This window comes from Salminus brasiliensis, chromosome 12 (assembly GCF_030463535.1).
Source record: "Salminus brasiliensis chromosome 12, fSalBra1.hap2, whole genome shotgun sequence".
In the NCBI taxonomy this organism is placed as follows: Eukaryota; Metazoa; Chordata; class Actinopteri; order Characiformes; family Bryconidae; genus Salminus; species Salminus brasiliensis.
This window is the reverse complement of record NC_132889.1, coordinates 19,229,455-19,248,144: the sequence shown is the minus strand read 5'-3', so window position 1 is coordinate 19,248,144 and position 18,690 is coordinate 19,229,455.

The window sequence follows — 18,690 nt, the reverse complement described above, 5'->3', positions numbered from 1 at the left end:
AATAACCTTCCAGATAATGTTTGGGACTCAAACACAGTCTCAATCTTTAAATCAAAGCTGAAAACTCATCTGTTTAGTTTAGCTTTTGGTAATTAATGTTTCCCCTTAGATAAAGGGTGTAGATCCAGGGGTTCGCGGACCCAGAGAATTGTAGTACACTGAGATGCTGGAGCTGTCGTCTCACTGCTTACACGCAATCACTCAGGTTTGTGGACGGTTGAGCAGATAGATGCTGGCTTTTTCAGGGTGCTCCCGTGTCTGTGTTACCTTCTGGCTCTCTCCTTTTAATTAGGCTGTTATAGTCAGACCTGCCGGAGTCATCAGACACATTCTGATACTGCTCAACATTCTCTGCTCTCCATAAAATTCCTCTCAGAACGAACTCTCTTTTTACCTTCTCCGAGTAAATGGCCACCCAGCCTGACCTGCTGGAAGATTGCCCGCTGAGGTCCCCTCTACCTGCGTCAAACCAGCTGCGTAACCAACTCGTAACTATCTGCCATTATTAATACCACCATTATTATATTGGTTGGCTTGCTCACTGGGGGTCTTTGACCATCATGTCTTACGTTATTTTCTTCTTTCTTCTTTGTCTCTGTCTTTTATTAATCACTATTTATGTAAAGCTGCTTTGTGACGACAACAGTTGTAAAAAGTGCTATACAAATAAATCTGACTTGACTTGACTTGACCAGACATGTTTGTAGTCTTAAACCAGGATATCCTCCTGCCGCCTCGCTTTATGAGCAAACGTACCGTAACAATGTCTACAGCTATGTCTGGCATCATAGTCATGCGGAATACAAAAAAGCTTTAATTAAAGCCAAATCATCATAAATTGCATCACTAATAGACAATAACAAACACAAGCCCAGATTCCTTTTTAATACTGTGAATAAACTCACCAGCAGTCACAGACAAACTAACTCAGCCATTCCTGCTGACATTAGCAGGATAAAATTGAAAACATTGGACTAAAAATTCAGTCAGTCCCTGACCACTGCAGTGAATGTTGATGAATGGTGCACCAGCTGTAATGCACACTCTGAATATTTCCATCCGGTTACTACAACACAGTACACACAGTTGTTTAAACAGGTTCTGCCTAGGGTTATACAACCAGTACTGGCCATAGTTAACTCTTCCCTCAACATTGGCTACATTCCTAAATCCCTTAATTCAGCAATTATCAAGCCTTTTCTTAAAAAAACTAACCTTGACCCCAATGAGCTTGGTATTTATAGACCAGTCTCAAATCTCCCCTTTATAGCCAGGGTCCTAGAAAAAGCAGTGTTTCAGCTGCTGTGCACCTACCGCCACAACAGTAGCATTTACAAGGCCTTTCAGTCTGATTTAGACCCGACCACAGCATTGAAACAGTGTTACTAAGAGCCACAAATTACCTCCTCATTTCATTTGATAGGGGCTGCACTACTATTGTGCTGCTTGACCTTAGTGCTGCCTTTGACACAGAAGGTCATGCAATTCTGCTTGACAGGCTTGAAAATACTCTAGGAATTGAAGGATCTGCCCTCGCTTATCTAACAGATTGCCACCAATGCGTTTACTTAAATAATGAATATTCTTACTAAACATGGTATTGACTTTCATTGCTATGCTGACACCCAGCTCTACTTATCTGCCAAAGCAAATGAGGACATTTGGTGAACAGACTGTCAGACTGTTTAATCATGAGCTGCATGAAGAATTGTACGATGAAATGCAGATATTGTTCAATTTTACTGTAAAAAGTTCTTTTTCAAATTTCAGATTTTCAGAGTTGTCTAAAACGAACCTACTTTCAAAGCTTCCAAGCGTTTCACTTAACTTACACTATAGTCCAAATATTTGTGGACACCCCTGCTAAACAATGCTTTCAGCTACTTTATGTTGCACCCATTTCTGACACAGATGTGCAAATGCACACACACAGCTTGTCTAGCCCCTGTAGGTTAGACTGAGCTGTGGATCAGTGGAACTGTGTTTTCTGAAATGATGGATGGTGCTCCATCCAAAACTTTAGAGATGGGTTGGAGAGTTGGGGATGATTTGGTGGAGTGATCAACCAATATACTGACCTCACTAAAGCTCTTGTCGCTGAATGCAATCAAATCCTCACAGCGATGCTGAAAAAAGTGTAAACTAGAGAAATCTTTGAGTAACTCAACCCAGAGATGTTATTAATGAGGAGACCGGTCGCTGGTTGAAATATGAATGGGAGTTCTCGTAATGCTCAAAATGGTGCCTGTTTACTTACAAAGCCCCGCCCTTCAACACAAACAACCAATCAGGTTACAGGTTACTGATGAAGTCCCGCCCTTCTGATGTACTTTTGTTATATTTTATTGCTGCTACATTACATATCCTTGGGTTTAAAATTTGGAAAAAAAAGGTATTGGAGTTTTATTAATCTTTTATATTATGTAACTTTAATATTAGCGGGGTAATTCATTAACACAGTGAATTTCTGAATTTAAAGTTATTCATTTTTATTCACTTAATTGTTACTTAGCAAATACCTTAAACTACCTCAAGCTAAATCAATTATTTATTTCAATAATCGTCAGATTATTCGATTGTGAAAATAGTTGTTTGTTGCAGCCTGAGAAGCTTTAAAATGAATAAAGATTTTATTTCAATTGAAGTGTTTAATTTTATTACTCCATTGAGTGTCATTAGTAAGAGAAGGACATTAATATGTAATGTTTAATATCTCTAAGTTAGTTAATGAACATTAAAGCACATACACTTACTAATTTAACAAAACTAATAAATAGCCTCACTCTGCTTACAGGGCCAAATCTCCTTTCAGTCCATCTTGAGTGTCAAGTAAAATAATAATAAAAAAAAGTTTGACTTTTACCAGCGTTTATTTGATGTTTTTCAGTTTCATGTCAATGTAAAATATATAAACGAATTCCTAAATAAAATAAAAAGTCAGATACAGACAAGCATATTTGTGTTTATTTACATTTGTGTTTTAGGCTGTGGCCAATCGACTGTGGTGAGAAGCAGTTTGACCAATGGTTGCTGTAGACCGCAGTACATGTAGACCAATCGCGGCAGTGAGAAGGCGGGACTTCAACAGTGTGTTTAAAGCTGTAGAAATCCGCACAGACTGAGTAGCGACTGTAGAAAGAGACGCAGACGTGAAATAAATGCACACACATTTTTCACATCCCAAAAAGAGAACATGTCCGGTAAAAAGAGGACGTCTGGTCACCCTGCTTAACGAACCTCCACTTAGTCATTCCTGGTGTATAATTTTGATATGAAGGGCAAATTAAACAGTCAGTTTGGTCAGTGTCCACTGACCAAATAAACCCATCAACTGTAATCAGGATTTCTACTGGCGCTTTCCAGCTGCTGGTCTTTTAACACAGGTTTAACTCAGTCTGATATTAAACGGTATATTTGCGCCATCTGCTGTTCAGTCCACCACATTACATCAGCGCGGTATTTTCCTCTTACAGCGTTTATCATTTTTAACATTTTAAATGATACTGATATTGTATTATTCAACCAATCATTTTAAATGCTTTTAAATGTATTAATAGTGGTGACTTTTTAACAGATGTTTTAAATTGAATTAAACTACATTAAATGAAATTAAACTGGTGATTTTTTGTTGATAGTTGTATAATTGTTATAATCAGAAAAGTGCTGGACACCACCAGGGCACTAGATAAATGATTAAATGCTGGCACTGAATATACAGTGATAAATGACTGGAGTAACACTGGTGTAATTGGCGCTTTGTCGCCGTCTAGCGGCCAGAATCTGTAACTGACTGTAACTCTCATTAAAGAAATGACGAGGCTCGTTTCCTTTGACCCAGCGACTCTGCTGCTGCTGGAGGAACAAGAATAACCCTCTCGTATTGCAGATATTAGATCTATTATTTGATATTATAATAGTGGGATAAAATCCATAGTAGAGAATATTGTAACCTACAACTCGATGTCTTTTGTTCAGACGCTAGAGGGACCCCAGAGTGAGTCCAAAACAATGGGTCTATATGAAGCTGTTCAAAATAGTCATTTATAAATGATTCATCATTTTTATACAGATAACAGCTCTCACTGTAACACAGAACAGAGGAAAACAACTCAACACACTTTTAATCAACAATTATAGGACTTCAGTGGTTTCAATGGTTAAAAATGTTTGAATGTTTTTTCTGGTCTTTCAGGCAGGAATTATCTTTAATTACTAAAGCAGAAGAAATCCTTACATAAATGAATAAGAAGAAAATGTAACAGCGTACACATCCTGCCCTACAGGAAACAGATGTAGAGCAGAAACCGCTTCCATTCTGGTTACTGAGTGCTGATTGACTGGTGAACTGATCTGCTTATCGGCTGTTCAGACTCACTGACGTCTTGAATTATGTCTCATAATTAATTAAAATGTGTACTGTGTTGAGAACGTGAGCAGTTATCTATATCAAAATGTAGGATCATTATTACTTTTGCACAAAAGCTCCGTACGGACCCCTTCATTTTAGACTTGCGGTTGAGCGCCCTATAGGGTCCGAACAAAACGGAGGGCATAATCAATTGCTTTATCCATTTAGAATAATGTCTAATAGTGTTGGTCATATAAAGTCCTCAGTATAGGGGGTCTGATATTTCTTGTCACTACAAGTTCTCTTGGATTGTATTAGCAAGCATGCTACTGCTTAGCCAGCCGAGTTGCCCCCCCCCCCCCTTTCATAGTGTGTTTTATCTAGTGTTGTTTATTGCTTTATTATTTTTTTTTAATCAATGGGCCAATTATCTGCTGATCTTGCACAAGGTTAGCTCGATAGCGGATAGCAAGTGCTGTTGGTATCAATTTTAAATGCCAGAGTAGCAACAATATTACATCAGTTTAACTTGCTAATGTTTAACATTTGATTAATACAAATAAATAGCAATACTTTATTCAGATAAAAACATCTCAGTAATAATCAATAAATATCTTTTCATACATTTTAATCTGGCATATAAGTATGACAGCTGTGTGAAGATGGGCAATTAATCACGTGCAATATTTTAACCAATGGGACAGTTGGGGGGGGGTAGGATGTGTCACTGCACCGGCCGGTCTGACCTACTTACACCTAGAAGAGTCTTTATACAAGGAAGCTGTTACTGACATATTGTGATCTCTAGATGGCCCTTCTTTCACGCGTCGTTCAGTTGGGTGTAGAGACTCTCGATATGTCAGGTAAGTATAAACTGTGCTTATAAGAATAATATTATAATTATGTTATATTACATAATGAATATATATATTAGATTAATCCATTTATGTATTATATATTTATGTAACAAAAAACAGACCGTTAACAAGTATTACACTAAGAAAGAAAAATATACTAAACAATAAATAGAATAAATAATAAGTTTAAAAAGTAATAAAGAGCTGTAATCAGAAATCTGTACTTGCACAGGTTGAATACTGTAAGTCAATATGTAGCCTGAGTAGACATCTATATACAAACTATTATGTACAGATATGATATAAACATTTATAGAAACTTAACATCTGTACAGCTGTGCAAATAATCATAGTGTAAATGGTAAGCATGTTATGTATCAGTACTTTGTTGAAGTTAAATCCAGTTTGGTTCAGTGAAATTTAGAAGTTCAGTTCAGTTTTAGAATACTCATACTCAGCGGCACTCCTCCCACAGACGCTGCTTTACTTCTCAGCCTAGCTGCAGGCTGTAAGGATGGAGATGTCCTGAAGGAGTTCTGAGCAGAGGGTCCACCACAGGACCAGCAGGGAGCTCTCTCTACCAGTGGAGCTGGTCTCTGGGACTGAGTCAGGAGCAGTGGGTGGACTGACAACAGTCTGAATCAAGAAGCACAAGAAGAAGATTCGGAACCTGATTGTTTTTGGACCTAAATCCACATCTACAGAGGAGCCTTACTACCTCTACTCTGAAGGAGGAGTCTATTAAATGAAGGAGGATCATGGATGAAGGGTTTCTAGGTTGTGCTGGTGTTTGGTTTACCTGCTGAGGAGTACTGATAGACTTGGAGATGCAGCCTGGGGCTCAACACCTATACTGAGATCTCTGGAGCTTCGGGCTTAGAAGCTCTACTTTTAGCTGCAGCCGCTTCCTCCAAGTACTCTCTCAGCCGTCTAGTAGGTACTAGTTTCCTCCTGAGGCCTTACTGACCTGCAGAAGAACGATTCCTCGAATCCTGAAACTAAAATATGAATATTTAATAATTATGTACAGTTAGAAAGTTTAGTCTACTTTAATAAAAATACACCTCAGAAGATAAATGTACCATTTCTGTAGATGTTTCTGTAGGAGACGTAGCTGCTGTTGCTTTCAAGAGCAGATCTGAAGAGCTTGTGTTATCAGAGGTGTAACTTTGATTGTGTTTACTTTTGAAATCTGGACTCAGAATTCTATCTGACATCAGCAGGTAATTATGACCTCAAGGATGGTTGAGGCCCAAATTTCTGCTGAGTGGTTGTCGACGCTTTCTCTCTAATTTCCCCAATTATCTAATAAGCACTTAAGAATGATGCATAAAAGAATCCAGCTCCGTAGTCAATAGAAAGGCAGAGTACAACCTTTATTTCTGCATAAAGTGTACAAAGAAGAGTGAAGACTAAGGCACTACATGTGATGTGTTAGCCTGAGACAGACAGCACTTCCCCAAAGCAGTCTAAAAAGCAAGGCTCTGCCATTTACCTATATACCTTCCTTATCATGATGCGGTCACCCCTACGCATATTTTTTGTCATAATGTGTTTCGGCTGGCGGTGTCATGCTAAGGTCGTTGTGGCATAATACATACATTGAACATGTTAAATGCAGATAACGTATTTTCAAATACAAATAACCATCATTTCCCCCCTTTCGTAACTTTGTTACGAACAATGTATCAGGGTGATTAAATCAGTACATGTGAGTATAGTAACATAGTATCATATGATATATGATTATATGCGTACAGTCATTATTGAAAAAAACACATCAGGTGGATACATAATGATTTAAAGAAAAACATTTAAAAAATATTTAAAAAATAATATATCTGCTGAAGCTTATTCATCCCCAGTTCGTAGCTTCTTGGAGAGGTCCCTTGCTCATGGTTTTTCTAGTTTCCTACTAATTGTGATATATGTTGGAGTAACCATCAATACTTGAGTCGATATAATGTATGAAAGAACACATCAACTCAGTCAAAATAATGTGGGTAAGTAAGCAACACACTAGTAACATAAGTAAACAATTCAAAGTCTTGTGAGCATAAGTAAACAACTTGAAATCTTGTGAATATATCATTTTCCCCCTAGAAACCACGATATACTGAACCACAACATACTATAAGCCAATCAAAGAGTCAGGCGATCAAGACCTTACAAGAAAACAGTCAGGAAAGTTGGTCCACGGGCTGTGGCAAGCCATCACAGGCTAAGAATGTGCAAGGAGATCACCTTAATGGCTCGTCAAAAGGACGGGCCCCGAAAATGATTTAGGCTTCATGTAGTAACGCCGCTCCCCAGAACAGACCACCATCCAACTGTAACATTAGCAGGTCCATCTGGCCAAGAATCTAAAGTTATAATCAAAGAATAAATCTGAATGAATGTTATAGTATGGTAGGCTAATGGGGAAACTTAGGACTTATGAATGGAAGTCATGGTAACATATTCAGAGTCATCATTTGGCCGAAAATCATCTGTGAATAGGTCATCATAGGATGAATTTGTCAACCGCCCTAACTATAAGGCCTTGAATGCAAGGGATAACACAACAACCGCATAAGGCCAGTACAGATAGGCCCACTATCAGGTTTGACAGAATGGCAATGGTGAAGGCCTTCCATCTGCCAAACATGGACTCTAGCCATCCAGTTAGACTGGAGTCAACGCCGGAATTTTCAGCTAGTTCGTTTCAAAGACTCTTCAGGTATGAAAGAGCTTCAGTAATGCTCCCATCACTAGCAGTATGGTTTGGAATAATGGTACAACATGAATCACCGAACATAGCACATACTCCACCCCTTTCAGCTAAAAACATATCAAGTGCAACATGGTTTTGCCATGACATTAAAGAAGAAGCATGGAGTTGTTCGGCAATGGCAGACAGGGCATCATAGGATGGATTCAAAGCCTGCTGTGACTGGATCCCTAGCTTTAAACTCATCAGGGACCCCCCTTGGGACGCCAATCGCATTGATATAGACCTTGTCATCAAAGCTTGATAGAGGAGTATCTCATCAAACTCTATGTTTAGGGGGAGTGGATGCTGGGCTTAAAACACCTTTGTTCAGTTCCTCTTGTGAGACCGGGACTAGTGTGAAGGGAACAATCAACATTACTCTAGCGCAAAGACCTGTCCAGCCATCATCTAGGGTAACATACAGCCAAGGGTCCCCACAAACCCAATATACGTCTGGGACAGAGACTTCATTATCTTTTAAAGCAAATAATGGGTGATTTGGTTGTACAAACTCAACAAATGTGTTGGTATGTTTTTCAAACATGCGCAATCCAGTTTGTGATGGTAAGACAGTTCTGTCTACCATCCAAATTCTTTCACAATTTCCAGTTCTTCAGCTCGGGACCTGTACCAGTTGGGGCGTAGGAACAATCAGGGAAAACAGTGCTATTAATCCAAGAGGCCAGCAAATTGGTTTGATTTTCAGTAACAACTGGTGTGGTCATTGGAGAGAAAATTGTCATGTTTTGATACTTGGAACAAAGGGCCTTACTCTGAAAATCATGGTACCATGAGTTACCCTTATACATCAGACACCAAAACGGGCACAGGTCGCGAGATGAGACATCAAGGTTGTTATTACATTCAGTTGAGTTAAATGGGACAGGCCAAATCAAGGGGTGTGAGCGTCCTTTAGCACAAACCACACAATTATCTTTTGTGAGAGAACGGACAGTGAAGGACATAAAGGACATCTAAACATTTGTGACCTGAAAGGAGAAGTTAACATTAGATTATGTTTTGAATGTGTTCAATAAGACTAGCCATTACATGTCTAGGCAACCTAAATGAAATAAGTTTGTTAGACACGTAGGATTGATTTTGGGCCTGTGGGCAAGGATACTTTGCTGATTCTTTCTTATGGGTTGACAAGATCAGGGGTAGGACAACAAGGATTGAAATGATTGTTAAAATCAACAGTGTCCCTCTTAGACCACAAAGTCCAGGTCACCAGAAAGGGTGCCATGGACGTCTACATGGTGTAAGCATGATGCTGGAAGGTGGCTGTGGATGCAGAGGCCACTGACGATCCAGAGGATGACTAGTAGGATGAAGAAGACTGATCAGAATACTGATGGTAGGTCAGGTCAAACAAAGGTCTGTCTTGTTGAGGAGGAAGTCTCTGATGCTTGGCACTCAATGGACGGGTATTGCGGTATTGAACCAATCCACACTCTGGCATCCACGCACACGTGGTCCAGGTGCAGAGAACAGCTCCGCTACCTGAGGAGATGGTGCAATACAACCAGACAGATCTACCTGGGTGCCTGGTATGGATCTCGAAACCTTTTCTAGTTGGTTGATCTCCAGGAGTTGTCTTATTCTCTTTAGTAGGCGGGAAGCAGTACTGGGCTTGGTGAAAATCTTGATGTAACCTGGGAAGTCGTGGGAGGGTGCGTCAAAGTTATTCAGTTGTGGCAAATTAATGGGCTGAGCAGTTGCCAGGTTTCTTCCTAGGGTGGATAAAGGAGATGCCGCCGCACAATCTACTCCTTCAAACACGTTGATATCACACTTGAAATCCAGGGTTGCTTAGGTTTTGGAGGAGGTATTAACCATTTCCCTTTTTACATAGGTTAGATGAGTTATGTCCTGCTATGGGTTTTAGGTGATGTTCACCTTCCATCTTGACAGCTGAACCTTAAAGACAAAAAAAAAATAATACTGTGCAGACATAAATGAAAAGAAACAGTGATTTAACAGTAATAATCGGGCTACACCTCAGTGTACTGCATGATAATACACTGAGCAGGATACGTAAGTCTAGCCTTCTCATAGAAGTGCTTGACAGCAGGAATAATGCAACTAAGCAAAATGAGAATAGTGACAATTGTAATGAAAATTTGAGGCAGCATTGACTGCCAATGCTGCGATTCTATCCAGGCCCACCAGGAGCTATCGTGTGGATCGATACTGGCTAGGTATTGATCACAACGCTTAGTCAATATATTCAATATACTTGTAAGGTTATCTACAATCCCATCTGGGTGGATGTAGGTACAACAATGGTTGCCAAACATTACACAGATATCTGCATTATCAGCCTTGGATGCATCATTCGTGAATCGTTTTGAGAGATAAAGTTTCTCAATGTCACTCAGCTTCCTGCAGCGAGTCAATGGTGTAGTTTAAGAAATGCTGTTGATTATACCATAGATAATTCAGTAAGGAACTGTTCATGACTTGTGCCCAGGAGAAGTGTTGTGGTGATACTAAGTCGATAGAATCCACGGGTGTATTCAGCGGAACATTAGTTGTTGGGCTAGCTGTGGGGGCTACGTCAGGGTTGACCAGAAAATTGGAATCAAATAAGATACCACTACCCGTTAGTGCTACAGGAGCACAACAACCATGCCAGTTAGGTGGGATGGTCTGTATGAGTCCAGTTTCATCACATATCCAGAAGATATTTGCAACAGGTAGGGTACCCCCAGTAAAATCCAACATGAAATTAGTGTCAGCCACAAAGGTGCGGTTGGCTTTGACAATGATCTTTCTGCCTACTGCATCATAGGCATGTGGGGTTCATACAAAGCTGGGCCATCCATGTGCTACTCAGGGTAGAGCAAAAGCAAAGTGGGTAAGTTTGGTCAGGTGCTACAATGTTAAATGGCAGTGATGTAGCTGGTCTTCTTAGCAAGAATGGATCACATTTGTCTATGTTGTCATCCATTTGACGAGGATCCATTTAGTGCAACAGGCAACGTAGGATACACTTTTTCTCGGAGGTGTCTCCGATCCCTACACATACTTACACTAGTGAGTGATGCTACCTGTGGTTTTAGTCTTAAATTATGACATGCTATACAAGGTTGGTTAGTAAATGGTTTAGCAGAAAACTGAAGGTATTGGTACAGCACACTGTGCCATCCTCCATCAGGGATGACCATGGTGTCTGGGTCAATGGTTACTACCGTGTCCGTTGACGTAGGACCTTCCAGAACATTCTGCAGGACCTGTACATGTGGTTTTGAGGAATCCTTTACACCACACCTTCAGTGGTCTGCCATTGTTCTATGATTATTATACGGTCCAAAGGATCCCTACCTTGGTTAGGTCGCCATGTTAGGTTCTGTTTATCCATGTTCTTTGCCCAGGGGCCCTATTTCGTCTATGTTTTGACTCGATATTGCCAGTGTTTGGTCGAATACTGGTGATTGATATTTCAGCAAAATCTCCAGCTAAGAAGTACAGCAAGCCAATCCATACGTTTACTTCCATATGTTTGTTTTGTTTCTGCTCAGTTCTCAACCCTCCTTATCTCAAAATTTTGGATAATGCTCAATTTCTTCACCTGGAAAGCGACGAGGGCCCCTACGTATGGCCCGACCATTAATTAGGACTGGTGAGAGGGGATTTCTTAGAGAATGGTGAGCAGATGTAAGTGCACGATTACCTAGCTGTTGTCTGAGTCTTCAGATTGTGGTTGCTGTCTGGTCATGCTTTCTCACTTCTGTCATTTGGCGAGGGAGCTTCCAGCGGGGCTTCACCTGGTTCTGCTTCGGCTTGTGGTGCTGTGGGCTGAGCCGGCTGATCCACCAGTTTGGTCAACTCAGGTGCTCTGGAACAATGATTCATGTGATACCAGTGAGGACGTCCTTCTACTTTCAGAGCGGTTGGGGTAGTTAATATTATCTTGAACAGTCCCTCGCGTCTAGGTGTACTCCACTTTCTTTTGAAAGTCTTAATGTACACCAGGTCACCAGGCAGCACCTCTTTGATGGATTCATCTAAGGAAAGCATCTACCCAATTGATCTTGTCTCCGTTGTCCATAATGATCTTAGCTATCTTGTCCTTCAACATGCCATTGTATCTTTCTACAAGACCTTGACTCTGGGGATGATAAACACATCCCAGTCTCTGTTTCACTCATAATGCTTGAGTGAGGTAGTGGATAGTGGAGTTGACAAAATGGGGCCCGTTGTCCGAGCTGATTTTGTCTGGGATTCCGAATCTGGGAATCACATCCCTCAGTAAAAATTTGGCAAATGCGGCTACTGAGGCATGACGTGTGGCAGTGGCTTCTGCCCATTGCTTCTGCTCATTGCCCAAACGCCAATGATCATGATGATGTGCCTGCACTTTTTAACTTCGGTTCCCATGTCCACATAATCCATCATGATGTGTCTGAATGGACCATCGGGAGTGGGAATGTGTCCTAAAGGTGCTGTAAATGATTTCCTGTAGTTGTAGCCAATACAGACTGTACAATTGGACAAAAAATGATCTACTGTTGGGACTAAGTAAGGTGACCACCAGTCCCTTTTGGTTTCTGTCAAAATATCTTTTCTCTGCTTATGGGCTGGCCCATGGGCATCTGAAATAAGTGTTGTTAGCAGCTTACAAGGAGCCAGGAACAGTCCATTGGGACCATACCATATGCAATACACTAGCACTGTCCTGGGCTTCTTTTAAGCTAGTGAGATCAGCTATGTAGGTTTGCTGGTCATCAGGGATGCTGTATTCCCTGCCAAGTGGTCCTACGGGGCACTGTAGGACGGAAGAGGCTGCCTCTTTAGCCTGCTGATCAGCAAAATTGTTTCCCCTAGTGACTACAGAATTGTCTTATGGCTTGCACATTTGACTATAGCTAGTTTTGAAGGCATCTGAATGGCTTCTAACAGATTAAAAATGGCCTCCCCATGTGCTATTTGGGTCCCATCAGCTCTTACAAAACCCCTTTGGGCCAATATTGACCCATACAGATGACAGACTCCATAGGCATATGAATATATGGTGCACCTTTTACCGCCTGCTATTTGACAGGCTGTGGTGACAACACAGAAACAAGAACCATCAACAAATAGAGTTTGCTCTGTGTCTGGGAAAGGATCACTGTACATGTTTTCTCTTGGTTTCAGGAATGTGGAGGTTAGCACCTCACAGTCATGTGGGGTTCCCTCATCAGGTGTGGTCAGTCTTTCTGCTGGGTTGACCCTATTACACTTGTGAATGGTCAATTCTGGTGCAGAAAGTATGATGTGATACCCAGTTCGTCTAGCATTAGTTAGAACAAATGAGGTAGAAGTTAACAACGAATGCAATGCATGGTTGGTGTACAGATCAACTTTGTGACCTTTAGTGATAGAAGTGGCCTTTTCACAAGCAAAGGCTGCGGCAGCCAAGCCTTGGTAACATGGGGGCATGCCTTGTTCAATTTTTTGGTTGCTACGAAGAGTTGGAAAGGTTTAGAGTAGTCTGGAATTGCTAATGCTGGAGCAGTACACAAGTCCATTTTGATAGCCTCAAAGGCTAGCAATGCTTCCTCATCCCATTCTAATTGTCCTTTCAAGTTTTGTTGACCTGCCGCTCGAATTAGCCTCCTTAGAGAAGATGTTTTCAGAGATCAATTGTCTACTATAGCCTGCCATACCTAAAAAGGTTAGCATTTCAGAGACTGTAGTAGGCCTAGGTGCATTCTTTACTGAGGTAATATATGCTGTGGTAATGGCTCTCTGTCCTGTCCTCTCTTTCTGACAGAACTGTAATTTTGACTTGCTTACCTTATGGACTTTTTCCGCTAGCGCTGTTAGGACTGTTATTGAGTCTGCTTCACATTGTTCTTTACTCTGAGCTGAAATCAAAATATCATCACAATACTGTAGGACAGTACTTCTTACGTTTATATCAGCCAAATCCATGGCCAATATTCGGTTGAACACAGAAGGGGATTCGTTGAATCCCTGTGGTAGGCGGGTGTAAGTTAACTGCAAACAAATCCCTGGACTTTTCATGCAGTGGAATGCTAAAAATGCACTAATCGTCATTTGTCAGAGTCTGGTTTGCGGACAGGAAAAATAGGTGTATTACATGGACTTCTGGTTTCAACCAATACCCCTGCTTTAAGCAAACCTTCTATAGTTGGCTTAATCCCATTGTAAGCCGCTGCACTAAGTGAATATTGTTGTTGATGCGACAGACGAGCATTTGGTTTTACTGGAATTTTGTCTTTACCTCCTGATGTCACTAGGCCTATGTCAGTGTCATGTGTTGTCCATAGTCTTTGTGGGACTTTAGCTAAAATGTCCTTCTGTTCTTGGGTGAGTGTGTACTGACCGGCTGTGAGTGTTCGGTCAACAAAGACCTCTGCAATTGTTCTATCAACTGACTTTACAGCTATCGTTGGATCATAATACAGTGTGCAGTGGAGGTCATCCATCACATCAGTCATGTTTGGCCATACTGCCTTGACCCAGGTCTTCCAGCTGTTGAAGTTGTTCAGCAGGTTTGGTTCCATCAGTTTAAGCCATTACACTGTGGGTTGCTCAGGGCCTTGCTCAATTTTAGTCATCAGCATTTGCAATGTGTTTGGTGGAAGTTCAACCATCACCCCATCCGGGGTGCATTTGATGTTGGCATTCAATTTGCATAATATATCTCTTCCCAACAAATTCACTGGAGTTGAATGTGAATACAAAATTGGCATAACAATGGTTTGGGTGTCTAAAGTCAATTCCAGTGGTTCAGTGAAAGTTAAGACTTGTGTTTTCCCAGAGAATCCTTGAGTCCTGATCTTTTTGTTGGACAGGGGGAGTTGAGCTCCTTCAGGGCCAATCACTGAGTATGCAGCTCCAGTCTCCACTAGAAATTATGTTTTTTGTTAACCATTTATTGAGAGTTTTATTCTCGGCTCTCCAGTTGCAGATGCTAAAGCGGTCAATTGCAGATACTCCCCCTTAGGATTCTCTAGGCCCCATCAATACCAATCTTGATTTGGTACTGACCCATTTGGGCAGACACAGCTTATGTGAACTGGTTGTCCACATGTCCAGCATTCATACTGGGGTTGTCTTGATGGAGTTGTTTGAACTGGTTGTTGCACTGGGAGGTTAGCAGCTTCGGGTCTGCCACCCATCATTGGTGCATAGTAGTGTGGCCTACCTCCTCTTGATCCTCTATTTCCTTGTCCTCTTCCTCTTCCTCTATGGCCACGACTTCCTCCGCCAACATAGAAATTGATGGGAGTCATGAAAGGTGTGCTAACATTTGGAGGCATGTTCATTTGTTGATTTGGCATTGTCATGGCTGGTGAAGTCATTTGAGGCTGTTGTGTGGCCACTACAGTTTGTGTGGTACCAGTCATCAGAACTGGGTTGGGTTGAGTCATGGCTGGTTGGGTTAATAATGCAGCTTGATAAGCTGGGTCAGCTTTTTCTTCTTTCTTTGGCTTTTCCTTTTTCTTTAGTTCAGTCAGTTGTGCTTTTTGTAGAAGGACAGTCAATTTCTCCAGGCTTTCTTAGTCTTGCTCTTTCTTTTTCCTGTGTCTCTCCACATGATGAACTACATGGTCTTTAAAGGTTTGCCACGGCATGCTACTTAGCCCTACAACGCCCTCTTAAGGCCTCTTGTACTTCTTGGGGCAGGCTCTTCTTCAAAATCATTTGGAAAAACTTGCGATTGGTCTGTGTCTGGTTCCAGGCAGATCCTGTTTCTTCTAGCCACCTTCTCTGGAAATTACTGATGTGTTCATTGATGCACACTTCTGGTTTCAGCTCCATGGCTTCCAATTGTCCTGGATCCATGTTGGACGGATACTCGTTTCTGATGGCATTCCAAATAATTTCTGTACCTGTCAGCTGAGGTTTCATCATAGTAGTTTCTTGTTCCCAGGTCTGGTTCCCCTGCCAGTGTGAAGATGTCCTCCATCTTTGCTTTACCTATGGTTTGGGAAAGGATTGCTTTCAAATCTCCTACGGCCAATTTATGGCCTGCAGTGCGTTCTTCAAAGGCTGTGATCCACTTTGTCATTCTTTTGTGAATCATTTCTTGTGCACAGACTGTTTAGTGTCAGCTTGGGTGGAGTTTGAGAGACTACCGCTGGGTCTTTCAGCCCCCCTCTCGGGCTGGATCACTTCTTCTCTGGATGGACATGGAGTTGGAGTCCTAGAGTGTCCCTCAGAGGCTGCAGGCATGCTTGCGGGGTCTGGTTGATCTTTGACTTTGAACTTGACCATGCCTTGCATTTCCATCTTCATATCAGCTTCAGTCCAAGTGGTCACTTCAAGTGGGCACTGTGTTGCAGTTGGTTCTTTGTCCTTGGAGCCTGGAGCATATGGGGGTGGTCGCTCACTCTTGAGTTCAGGATACAGTCTGGGTCCTTTTGATTGGTCCCCATGTTGCTTGTACAGCTTTTCTTTTTCTTTCAAAAGTGTGGCTTGTTCCATGAAGGCTTTGAGAATGGCCATACATCTTTGTTGTTTGGTGTGCTTTTTCTTGGACGAAACCACCTTCTTCCCTTCCAGGTCTGCAACTGTTTGGCACAGGTCTTCATCAAAGGTTCCTCTCTTGGGCCACTGCTGTGTGAGGTTCTTTGTGAGCTTGTTCCATTTACACATGGTTCTCTTTAATTCTACCCCTGGAGCTTTTCCTGAGGCTGCCACTAAGTCTATGGGAGATGGTTCCTTTTTTTCTATCTTTGAAACTTGTGATCCCATCATGTGTGTCACTATGTGATAGAGGTTGTGTATTAAGTAAATTGTTTGGGTGCTTCTTAAGGATCGCAAGTTGGCCGTGCATGAATTCTAGGTGGGTGCAAGTTAACCTGTGGGTGGATGCGAGGTGAGTCAGTCCAATGGTCAAAGCCTCTAGGTGGAGTTCTCTTTGTCTCTTCTCCTCCTTGGTTTTAGCCAGGAAAGGGTTTGCTATCTGCTCTCTCTCTCTCTCTCTGTCCCCTGTGGGTCACTGGAGACCTGATAAAACATGTTATGTTTAGCATGTTCCTTTTTTCCTTCTTTCTTTCAGTTATGTTATAGCATAGCCTAGCTTAAGGTTAATTTTACTGCTTCGATCCCTACCTGTTCTTCAAGTATACAAGTGGAGTTTATAACTAACAGGGAAAGCATTTTTGGGTAAGGTATAAAGTGGTCTGGCCTACGGTCTCTATACATTTTTATGGCCTTTTCATGCTTGGTCAATCACGAAGGAATATGTCCCTGTATTGACTTTTCTGTCTGCAACTCTGGGGGCCAGAGACGCTGCCCCATTCCAACTAACTTCAGCATCCCAATTGGATTAAAGCCATCTGCCAAAATCATTGTCGCGGAGCCACGCTCCCACAAAACAGTGCATGTGGTGACTGACAGGTAGACCTGTAGCTCCCTAAACTGTGTATCCTGAATGTCTGCTGCCACAGATATTGGTTCAAATGATCCCCATGGCAAGTTCTCTAACCCCAATGTGACTCCTGTTGTGCTAGAACAGGTTAGAAGTAAATGTAAAACAGGAGTCAGCAGGCTTGAGGTCCAGAAACACCTAATTCTCTCAGTTAACCTGAGGTGTGGAATAACCTCTTCAGCAAGGTCCAAGTTAAACCAGTCAGTTAACAACCATAATTTATGATTAACCAGCCATGTTGACTGCCAGCGCTTAGTACCTTGTTTCTATATGTTCTCTCTAGCCAGAAATTAGTTCTGATTCCCTGCATCTAAGCTAGAAGCAATGCACTATCCATGGTATAGTCTTGCTCAACAGGGTAAGTACAACTCTACACACACACACACACACACACCACTTGGTGTGTTCTAACACAATCCAGTTCCTTGAATTAACTTGATCTGCATAAATGTTACCAACATCTATCAATCATGTTTAGTATTCCCTTCACACTCATGCATTATACCCTACAGTCACCTCTAAAATTGCTCAAGGTCACTGCTGCGTGTTATACTTTACAGTCACTTTTAGAATTGCTCAAGGTCACTGCTACGTGTGACCTTCACAGCTACCTCCTTTACTACTTCAACAGCCAACACTCTCTATTTTTAAAACAGGTGCTCACTAACCATCATCACAACTTACTATATGTTCATTATACCACCTATAACATACATTCTGAGGTTTTTAGCTACAATTGACATAGGATACACGCTAGTCTTGCTGGCTTAGGCCTTTGGGCCTGTAAAGTTAGTTCTGGTTCCATATATCTCTATTTACCGATATCCAGGAAATTTTTAGATTATGCTACATTACTTTATTCCCTTTCCTAATACATGTTAGGATCTTAATAACAACATGGACAAAGGTCCCCAAAGCTATTATATCAATAGAGACCACAGTATAAGAAATAATAATAACATGGCCTGTGTCTCCCATTATCTTTTTAGTTTTTTCTTTCAAACTTTGACAAACATTCTAAAACATTCTAAATAGGAAAAAAAGGACAGTAAACACTGCAAATAAAAAGATGCATGCACCATACAACACTTAAGGCAAACAAAACCACGTAACATATTCTCTGATACCAATACTATTTGTGCATTTTATTTTCCTCTTTAGGCCTTTTTCTCTTTAATGGCTTTATTTCTGAGGGTTGTTCCCTTTTTTAAACCCTTTTCTCTTTTCTCTCTACCAGCTTCTCTTTATACCATTTTATTATCACTTTTTATTTGGTTTTCTGAAAAGTTATACTCCTTTTTCTGAGGTTTTCTAGAAGTTATTTAATTTTGATTTAGTT